This window comes from Moschus berezovskii, chromosome 14 (assembly GCF_049115385.1).
Source record: "Moschus berezovskii isolate FMDL1 chromosome 14, NW_MosBer_1.0, whole genome shotgun sequence".
Taxonomy (NCBI): domain Eukaryota; kingdom Metazoa; phylum Chordata; class Mammalia; order Artiodactyla; family Moschidae; genus Moschus; species Moschus berezovskii.
Genome location: NC_142473.1, coordinates 28,452,616 through 28,463,036, shown reverse-complemented (window position 1 = coordinate 28,463,036; position 10,421 = coordinate 28,452,616).

Here is a 10,421-nt window from a genome sequence, read left to right as displayed (position 1 = left end):
TGGTGGCTCAGCTGTAAAGAATCCATCTGCAATGCGGGAGATCTGGGTTCGATCCCTGGGTCCGGAAGATCCCCTGAAGGAGGGCATGTCAACCCACTCCAGTATTCTTGCCTGGGAAATACCATGGACAAAGGAACCTGGTGGGCGACAGTCCACAGAGTCGCACAGAGTTGAACATGACCTTTTAGAACTAACACCCAAAAAAGATGTCCTTTTCATTATAGGGGACTGGAATGCAAAAGTAGGAAGTCAAGAAACACCTGGAGTAACAGGTAAATTTGGCCTTGGAGTACGGAATGAAGCAGGGCAAAGGCTAACAAAGTTTTGCCAAGAGAACTCACTGGTCATAGCAAACACTCTCTTCCAACAACACAAGAGAAGACTCTACACATGGACATCACCAGATGGTCAACACCGAAATCAGATTGATTATATTCTTTGCAGCCAAAGATGGAGAAGCTCTATACAGTCAGCAAAAACAAGACCAGGAGCTGACTGTGGCTCAGATCATGAACTCCTTATTGCCAAATTCAGACTGAAATTGAAGAAAGTAGGGAAAACCACTAGACTATTCAGATATGACCTAAATCAAATCCCTTATGATTATACAGTGGAAGTGAGAAATAGATTTAAGGGACTAGATCTGATAGAGTGCCTGATGAACTCTGGATGAAGGTTTGTGACACTGTACAGGAGACAGGTATCAAGACCATCCCCATGGAAAAGAAATGCTAAAAAGCAAAGTGGCTGTCTGTGGAGGCCTTACAAATAGCTGTGAAAAGAAGAGACGCGAAAAGCTAAGGAGAAAAGGAAAGATATAAGCTTCTGAATGCAGAGTTCCAAAGAATAGCAAGGAGAGATAAGAAAGCCTTCCTCAGTGATCAATGCAAAGAAATAAAGGAAAACAACAGAATGGGAAAGACTAGAGATCTCTTCAAGAAAATTAGAGATACCAAGGGAAAATTTCATGCAAAGATGGGCTCGATAAAGGAAAGAAATGGTGTGGACCTAACAGAAGCAGAAGATAGTAAGAAGAGGTGGCAAGAATACACAGAAGAACTGTACAAAAAAGATCTTCATGACCAAGATAATCACGATGGCGTGATCACTCACCTAGAGCCAGACATGTTGGAATGTGAAGTCAAGTGGGCCTTAGAGAGCATCACGACGAACAAAGCTAGTGGAGGTGATGGAATTCCAGTTGAGCTACTTCAAATCCTAAAAGATGATGCTGTGAAAGTGCTGCACTCAATATGCCAGCAAATTTGGAAAACTCAGCAGTGGCCACAGGACTGGAAAAGGTCAGTTTTCATTCCAATCCCAAAGAAAGGCAATGCCAAAGAATGCTCAAACTACTGCACAATTGCACTCATCTCACACGCTAGTAAAGTCATGCTCAAAATTCTCCAAGCCAGGCTTCAGCAATACGTGAACTGTGAACTTCCAGATGTTCAAGCTGGTTTTAGAAAAGGCAGAGGAACCAGAGATCAAATTGCCAACATCCGCTGGATCACGGAGAAAGCAAGAGAGTTCCAGAAAAACATCTTTTTCTGCTTCATTGAATATGCCAAAGCCTTTGACTGTGTGGATCACAATAAACTGTGGAAAATTCTGAAAGACATGGGAATACCAGACCACCTGACCTGCCTCTTGAGAAACCTATATGCAGGTCAGGAAGTAACAGTTAGAACTGGACATGGAACAACAGACTGGTTCCAAATAGGAAAAGGAGTACGTCAAGGTTGTATATTGTCACCCTGCTTATTTAACTTATATGCAGAGTACATCATGAGGAACGCTGGGCTGGAAGAAGCACAAGCTGGAATCAAGATTGCTGGAAGCAATATCAATAACCTCAGATATGCAGATGACACCACCCTTATGGCAGAAAGTGAAGAGGAACTCAAAAGCCTCTTGATGAAAGTGAAAGAGGAGAGTGAAAAGGTTGGCTTGAAGCTCAACATTCAGAAAACGAAGATCATGGCATCTGGTCCCATCACTTCATGGGAAAAAGATGGAGAAACAGTGGAAACAGTGTCAGACTTAATTTTTTTGGTCTCCAAAATCACTGCGGATGCTGACTGCAGCCATGAAATTAAAAGACGCTTACTCCTTGGAAGGAAAGTTATGACCAGCCTAGATAGCATATTAAAAAGCAGAGACATTACTTTGCCAACCAAGGACCGTCTAGTCAAGGCTATGGTTTTTCCCGTGGTCATATATGGATGTGAGAGGTGGACTGTGAAGAAAGCTGATCACCAAAGAATTGATGCTTTTGAACTGTGGTGCTGGAGAGGACTCTTGAGAGTGCCTTACTGCAAGGAGATCCAACCAGTCCATTCTAAATGAGATCAATCTAAAGGGTGTTCATTGGAAGGACTGATGCTAAAGCTGAAACTCCAATACTTTGGCCACCTCATGCAACGAGTTGACTCACTGAAAAGACTCTGATGCTGGGAGGGATTGGGGGCAGGAGGAGACAGGGACGACAGAGAATGAGATGACTGGATGGCATCACCGACTCGATGGATGTGAGTTTGAGTGAATTCCGGGAGTTGGTGATGGACAGGGAGGCCTGGCGTGCTGTGATTCATGGGGTCGCAAAGAGTCGGACACGACTGAGCGACTGAACTGAACTGAACTGAAGTGACTTAGCAGCAGCACCTGCACTGAACTGGGGCAGAGTGGGGTGGGGTTGGAGAAGCAGGAGGATTATGCTCTTACTCCACAGGTGACACTGTGTCCCTAGCTAAATAGGTGACTGGGCATCATCAGTAAAGAACAAATACACGTTTAACTGCTCCCAGACACACCCTAACCACTGCCCCTAAATATCCCATTCTGTGTCCTTGGGGCTCCCTGTATGAATCAGTGAGGCACCCCCACTCCCCTGCTTCTTGCTCCAAGTCCCGGCCCAGGTGGCCTGGGGGCCCATTCCTTCCACCGATCCAGGCCACCCCGGAGACAGAGCCAGGAAGGTAGAAGCATCAGACACTGAACTTGTTCTACAAGGGGCAGCGCCAAAGCTGGAGGGAAAATGCAAGAGGAAGATGAAAAGAAGCAGAAGGTCAAACTGTAAAGACCTGGAGAGGAAGGGGAAAATAAAACACACAAAAGGAAGGAGAAAAGGAAAAGACGGGAAAATCTGCAGGAAACAGAAGGAAGAGGAAAACAGAATTAAAAGGCAAGAAGGAGGGGACAAAGTTCAGTTCAGTTCAGTCGCTCAGTCGTGTCCGACTCTTTGCGACCCCATGAATCACAGCACACCAGGCCTCCCTGTCCATCACCAACTCCCGGAGTTCACTCAAACTCATGTCCATCGAGTCGGTGATGCCATCCAGCCATCTCATTCTCTGTCATCCCCTTCTCTTCCCGCCCCCAATCCCTCCTAGCATCAGACTCATTTCCAGTGAGTCAACTCGTCGCATGAGGTGGCCAAAGTATCGCAGTTTCAGCTTTAGCATCAGTCCTTCCAATGAACACCCAGGATCGATATCCTTTAGAATGGACTGGTTGGATCTCCTTGCAGTCCAAGGGACTCTCAAGAGTCTTCTCCAACACCACAGTTCAAAAGCATCAATTCTTCGGCGATCAGCTTTCTTCACAGTCCAACTCTCACATCCATACATGACCACGGGAAAAACCATAGCCTTGACTAGACGGTCCTTGGTTGGCAAAGTAATGTCTCTGCTTTTTAATATGCTATCTAGGCTGGTCATAACTTTCCTTCCAAGGAGTAAGCATCTTTTAATTTCATGGCTGCAATCAGTATCCGCAGTGATTTTGGAGCCCAAAAAATCAAGTCTGATACTGGTTCCACTGTTTCCCCATCTATTTCCCATGAAGTGATGGGACCAGATGCCATGATCTTCGTTTTCTGAATGTTGAGCTTCAAGCCAACCTTTTCACTCTCCTCTTTCACTTTCCTCAAGAGGCTTTTGAGTTCCTCTTCACTTTCTGCCATAAGGGTGGTGTCATCTGCATATCTGAGGTTACTGATATTTCTCCCAGCAATCTTGATTCCAGCTTGTGCTTCTTCCAGCCCAGCGTTCCTCATGATGTACTCTGCATATAAGTTAAATAAGCAGGGTGACAATATACAGTCTTGACGCACTCCTTTTCCTATTTGGAACCAGTCTGTTGTTCCATGTCCAGTTCTAACTGTTGCTTCCTGACCTGCATACAGGTTTCTCAAGAGGCAGGTCAGGTGGTCTGGTATTCCCTTCTCTTTCTGTTCGTTTCCAAGGCAAACCATTCAATATTACAGGGGACAAAAGGAGGAAAAGTAAAAAGGAAGGAGGAAGAGGAATCAGACGCATCAGGAAGATGCTGAGCTCTGAGCCCAGTGGGGCTTGAGTGTTGGGTGTTCCTTCCGGAATGGGACCCTGGCTCATCGGGGGGGTGGATCACTTCGGGACAGTGAGGAAGCCTGGAGACCCCATTCCACGAGCCCACATCGCTGCAGTGAGCTCCCAGGACCCTCTGAGACTGCCCGATTGTGTTGGGGGCGAGGGAGAGCATGTCATGGGCACAGTGTGTGCATCTGAGAATTAGCTTCTTAGGTAACAGGATTAGAGCGAGCTGGGCAGGCCACGGCCTCCAGTGGAGATGTATTGCCCGTGCGTCTCTCTCTGATGGAGCAGCAATCAGGTTTCCCCTGAAGAAATTTTCTATTAATGGATTTGATGGCAAACCAGACAAGGGGAGCTGGAGCCGTGGCCAGTGGCGGGGTGTAAATTGCCTCCGATGAAACCGTGGAGTCACTTTTGCGCCCTTTTAAACAAGATAAGAATTAGTGCGAGGTCTTGATGAACTCTCCTTGGCCAGTGGGGATGAGGGAAAAGCAGAGGCTTGGTTAATTTGATTCCTGAGCTCTGCCTGCAGACGGCCAGGCTCCTCCCAGGGAGCAGAGGCAGACTCGCAGATGGCAGCCGGCCAGCGTGGGTCATGAAAAGCTCAGAGGCTGCAGGGCCCGCAGCCCCAGGCTTCCTTTGAGTCCGGCAGCTCCAGGCGCCATGGAAGGAGGACTGTTTGCACACTGTTTGTGTCTGGAGCTTCCTACCGTTTGTAGTGCTGTCTCATGACATACCCCTGATCGCTTTTCTTGCTCCCATCTTCCAGGTTCAAACACTCCAGGGTGCAGAGCACCTCCAGGACTTGCCTCAACTCCTAAAGCTAGTTACAGTTGGAGCTGAGATTCTCCAGAATCCTGGCTCCAGCCTTTCCCATTACAGCTGCATGTTTCCCATCTTCCCCAGTAGATTTTTACTGGTCTGTAAAACTTTTACCACCAAACAGCCTGATCTTTTAACACCTATAAACCTATAAAAATTCTGCAACCCACCATAACATCTGGCCCCACCTGCTAGAGAAGGGCTGGGAAAGTCGTTTGGCTTCTTGCCATCGTCCTAAGTGGAAAATACAGCTTCTTACTCCCCTTGAGGAGAGGGATTCAGGAAGCCCAGCGGTTGGCTGGACACTCAGGCTTGGCACTTGCTCCCCAAGTCCCTATGAGACCCACCCCTCTCTCCTCTGGGGGCAGCATTGAAACGAGTGGCACCCTATTGGTCTGGGCCATCATGTCCTCAGCCTGCATTTTGCCTATGAAAGACCTTCAGCCAAAGAATAAATTTAATCAAAAAAGCGAGAAAAGGCAGGAAAATAGTCCAAGAAGACCAAGTAATCATAGTTTAGTCATTAAGCATAGTCAATGACTTTTAGTTCCTCCTCAAGGGCTATAGCAACTGAACAACAACAATATCAAGGGCTACAGATAATGTTCTGAGCCACATCCATGAGCTGTCTTATAGATACTGAAACCCCCACCAGTTGGAAGAAGTTAACCACACGATGACCAGACTGCTAGCTGTACTGCCACAACTCTGAGAACTGGCCTCAGAGACCAGACCCTGGAACTGAAGATTAATTGTACTTAAAACAATCAAGATGATGCTGGTCAGACTACTAATGACCAATTTCAAGATGGCTGTCAGAGCTGGCTGTGCTGTTTCTACATGTAGCCCCTACCCCAGCCTATAAAAACTCTTGCCCATTGGTTGCGGTGGTTGGGGTGAGGGTGGTCAGCCTTTGAACAGAAGTCTGCCCTTCTCCCCAGGTGCCACATCCAAAACAAAGCAAACTTGCCTCTCCACCAGTCTTGCCTCTTTATTGGCTTTTGAGCAGTGAACAGCTGGATCCCACTTTTGGTTATAGCATGGGGGCAGCCTTTCTACTACCCAGTTCTGGGGACCTGACACACTTTGGCATGGAGGCTGGACCACTTCGGGGCTGTCTGCTCACGGGAAGGGTGGAAGCCGGGAGGATGGGAAGATGCCTGCCTCAGTTTCCCTAGTCCCCCTGCCCAAAGAGGCAGCAGTGGCCTTTATAGGGAGGAGAGTAGAGGAATCGTGTCTTCAGACACTGGAGGGTCTCTTCTGTCTGGTCTTTCTTTCCTTGATGTCCCATCACGTCCCGCTATGACCTGTCCCCTAATAAGGGCCCGGTCTGATCCTTGGAATGGTCTGGGCCTGGCCTCCACCAACAATACCTGCTATTTATCAAACATTCTACGTGCAGGGCACCGTGCTAAGCTCTTTATCATATTTAATCCTTACTTCCTGGGAAGAAGATATTACTCCCATACGGCAGGTGAGGAGACGGAGGCAGAGAAGCTGAGCAACCTTATATAGCCGGTAAGTGGAGAGCGTGGTATTAAGTCTTATAGGTTCAAAAGCCTGAGCTTTTAACCACCTGCTTGCACCGGGTCCCAGAGCATCTCTTTGAGATCCAGGCTGATGGGACTCTGGCTCCAATCCCTGGAATGGATGGGGGTCCTCATTCTTACCTTGACGAGTTTTGTTGAAAAGCTAAGCTCCAGAGTCTACTAATTAAAGATGTTTTTATTGAGGAATATCATAAGTAAGAATATATGATGACTTAATGGACTCTTAAGTGTACCACTTTCCCCACTACAAAATGGATTCAGAAACATCACACTCTACCATTCAGGTCCCGGCAAAGCCCATTTCTGCAAATGTCAGGTATGGGCTGCACAGTGAATGTAGGGCTAGTGACCTCTGCAGTCCCTCCTCACGGTATGAATGTGATGCTAGAGAATTTCACACATATATACAATGCTAGTTATTTTGGCTGTGCTGGGTCTTCGTTGCTGCTCAGGCTTTTCTCCGGTTGTAGAGAGCCGGGGCTACTCTCCAGTTGCGGTGTGTGGGTTACTCATTGTGGTGGCTTCTCTTGTTGTGGAGCATGGGCTCTGGGCTTGTGGGGTTCAGGAGTTGGGGCACCACGGTCTCAGCACCTGCAGCTCCCCAGCTCTAGAGCACAGCTCAACAACTGTGGTGCGTGGGCTTAGTTGCTCTGCAGCATGGGGGATCTTCCCGGAACAGGGATTGAACCCGTGTCTCCTGCATTGGCAGGCAGATTCTTTACCACTGAACCTCCCAGGAAGCCCAGTGCTAGAGATTTCGAATTTATTTTTACTTATTTGGTCAAGCCACATGGCATGGGGGAGTTTAGTTCCCTGACCTGGGGTCAAACCTGTGCCTGCTTCAGTAGAAGCACAGATTCATAACCACTGGACCTCCAGGGACGTCTCTAGAATTCTTAGAGTCTAATATTATTCTGTGGAGTATGGGCTCATGGGAGTGAGGCTTCATTAGAAGGATGCGGTTATTACTTGGGTCCTGCCACCTGGGGAAGAGGCTTTTTATAGCCCTCCAATCAGTCAGGAGGGAGATATTGAAGTGAATGACACACTGGGGATTTTTTCTGTCTTGATCCCCAAAGGTCAAGATGAACAAGGGTTTGTTCCTAGGATGTGGCTGCTTATATTTGCCACCTTGCACATGCAGACAAGCAAGAAATAGGAATGAAGAAAGGGGCCTGTGAAGTTGCAGTGGTTCTTTGGGCCTCTGTGAAGCCGCTGCGGGACACTAAGTCTGGGAGGATGGCGCACCCCGTGCCCTACAGCAAAGCATCTCAGTCTTCACGCACTGCTTTGCTCACCTCCCTCATCTCCTCACTTAATATGCACTCATCTGGGAGTCCTCCATGCCAAGAGGAGGAGAAGGAAGGGATTTTGCTCCAGGTGTGTGGTGGCAGCAGCAATGGCCTGAGAAAGAAGCCCCGAGCGCAGGGAAGCCCAAGGGACCACGATGGACAGCTTGACTCCCTTGCCTGGAGATCTTTCTGCTTCTTGTCTTCGGAGACCAGTGACTCGTTTTCACAAGGGAGCTGGCAGCCCTTCCCACAAGCCATGGTGGGGGAGTGGGTCGCGGGTGTGAGAAACAGCAGAGCAGGCAGGGTCGTCTGGCACAGAAGGATGGAGGTCTCACTCAAGTCCTTGCGAGGATCCAAGAAGGGGATGGCCCAGCCTCTTGAATATGTCTCCTTCCTAAAGATGAAACTTTCCCACTTCTCCTCTCCCCAAACCTCCATCAAATTCCGCCTTTTTACTTCCTTGAGATCAAAGCTCTTCTTCTGTACTTGCCCCCCTCAAATAAAGTCAATTCTAGGGTGGTCTCCAGGGCAGAAGGTCATCCGGAAAAGGGCATCCAGAATTAGCAAGCTGGTAGCAAAAGCAAGCCTTAATGGGGACGGTGATGGGTCATTAGTCTATCTGGCCACCCCAGAACCAGACCTGGGGACAGAGGCTTCAGTTTGCCTTCGATTTTTCTCTAACTCGAAAGAAGGAATAATTCCAGGGAGGAAGGAACCAGGGAGCAAATCTTATTCCTAGTGAATGGCCATTCATCCATTTGGTCACCCCCGAGCTGGACCTGGGGGCAGAAGATGGTTTGGCTTAAATTTCTCCCTTACTTGAATTCCTATCCAGGAAGGAATTTGATGGGAGTGGCCGGGAGTGGCCTTTTTATCCATGCCCTTGTTTTTGGAAAATTAGAGTCTTAATATGTTGTTATTAGCATTTTCTGAGAAACTTTCAAAGAAATCTCACAAACCCCTTTGGGATTCCGAAACTTAGTTTCTTCCAATATCTTACTTTAATTGCACTTGGTACAGTTTGTATCATTTCCTTCCATCCTGTAGAAATGAGTTGCATCTCTATCCATCCTCTCCATTTTCTCTGAGAGGTGGTGAGAACACAGTGGTCATTTCTGGACTCTTCCAGAGAAAAGAGAGCAGAGGCGGAGAATACCAACCGGTGCACCGCACTGTATGGATTACAATGCACTTTCAAGCACAGTCGCGTTCCCTGTGAAACACACTTGATCTCTCTGAAATAGGTGACATTGTCCACACTTAATAAATGGAGAACTACCATACCAAGATATTTAGTAATTTGTCCAAGATCACTCAGCTAATAGTCCTGCTTGGGAACCTAAGCCAAGCTAGGGTGACACTCATGAAAAATGGATGCTGTCTTGTACCTTTTCTACTGAGGCAAGAAGCAAAGAAGGAACCCCAACACACTGTAATGCTTGTCGCCTCTAGGGCAAGCAGAATGTGGATCTATAAATAGGATAGGCTGGGTGGGGAGGTAGATTTCTCTGTATCTACCTGTTATGCCGTTAAATTTTGTACTATGTAAATACATTACCTATTAAAAAATGAGGTTTTAAAAAGAAGCTATGGGAAGAATGGAATATAAGCTGGGTAGTCATGGCTCCATCATAACCTATCTGTGTGACCTTGGGTAAGCCAGCTAAACTGTCTATACTTCAGTTTCAGCACCTATCAGTGAGGATAAGGAATAATTGTCCTGACTACCTCATTCACCAGTCTATCAAGTTCACAGGGTTTTTTAAATTGGAATATAGTTGCTTTACAATGTTGCATTAGTTTCTGCTGTACAGCAAAGGGAATCAGCCACACGCATACATATATCCCCTCTTCCTTGTATTTCCTTCCCATTTAGATCACCACTGAGCACTGAATAGAGTTCCCTGGGTTACAGAGAAGGTCCTCATTAGCTATCTATTTTATACACAGCAGTGTATATATGTCATTCCCAACCTCCCAATCCATCCCACTCCCTCTTCCCCCGCCTTGGTTCTGTATGAATGTGACTCTATTTCTGCTTTGCAAATAAGTTCATCTATACAATTTTTCTAGATTCCACATATATGCATTAATTCATAATATTTTTCTCTTTCTGACTTACTTCACTCTATGTGTGATAGTCTTTAGGTCCATCCACTTCTCTACAAACGACACAATTTTGTTCCTTTTTATGACTGAGCAATGTTTCACTGTATATATGTGCCACATCTTCTTTATCCATTCCTCTCCATTCCTCTCTTGATGGACATTTAGTTGCTTCCATGTCCACACAGGACTTCTTTGGAGAATAATAGAGTTCAGTAACTATTAGTCTGGAATGGGAGAGGCAGTATCAGCATCACCTGGCTGAAATTGTGCCTGCTTCCTCTCCCGGATATTCTGAT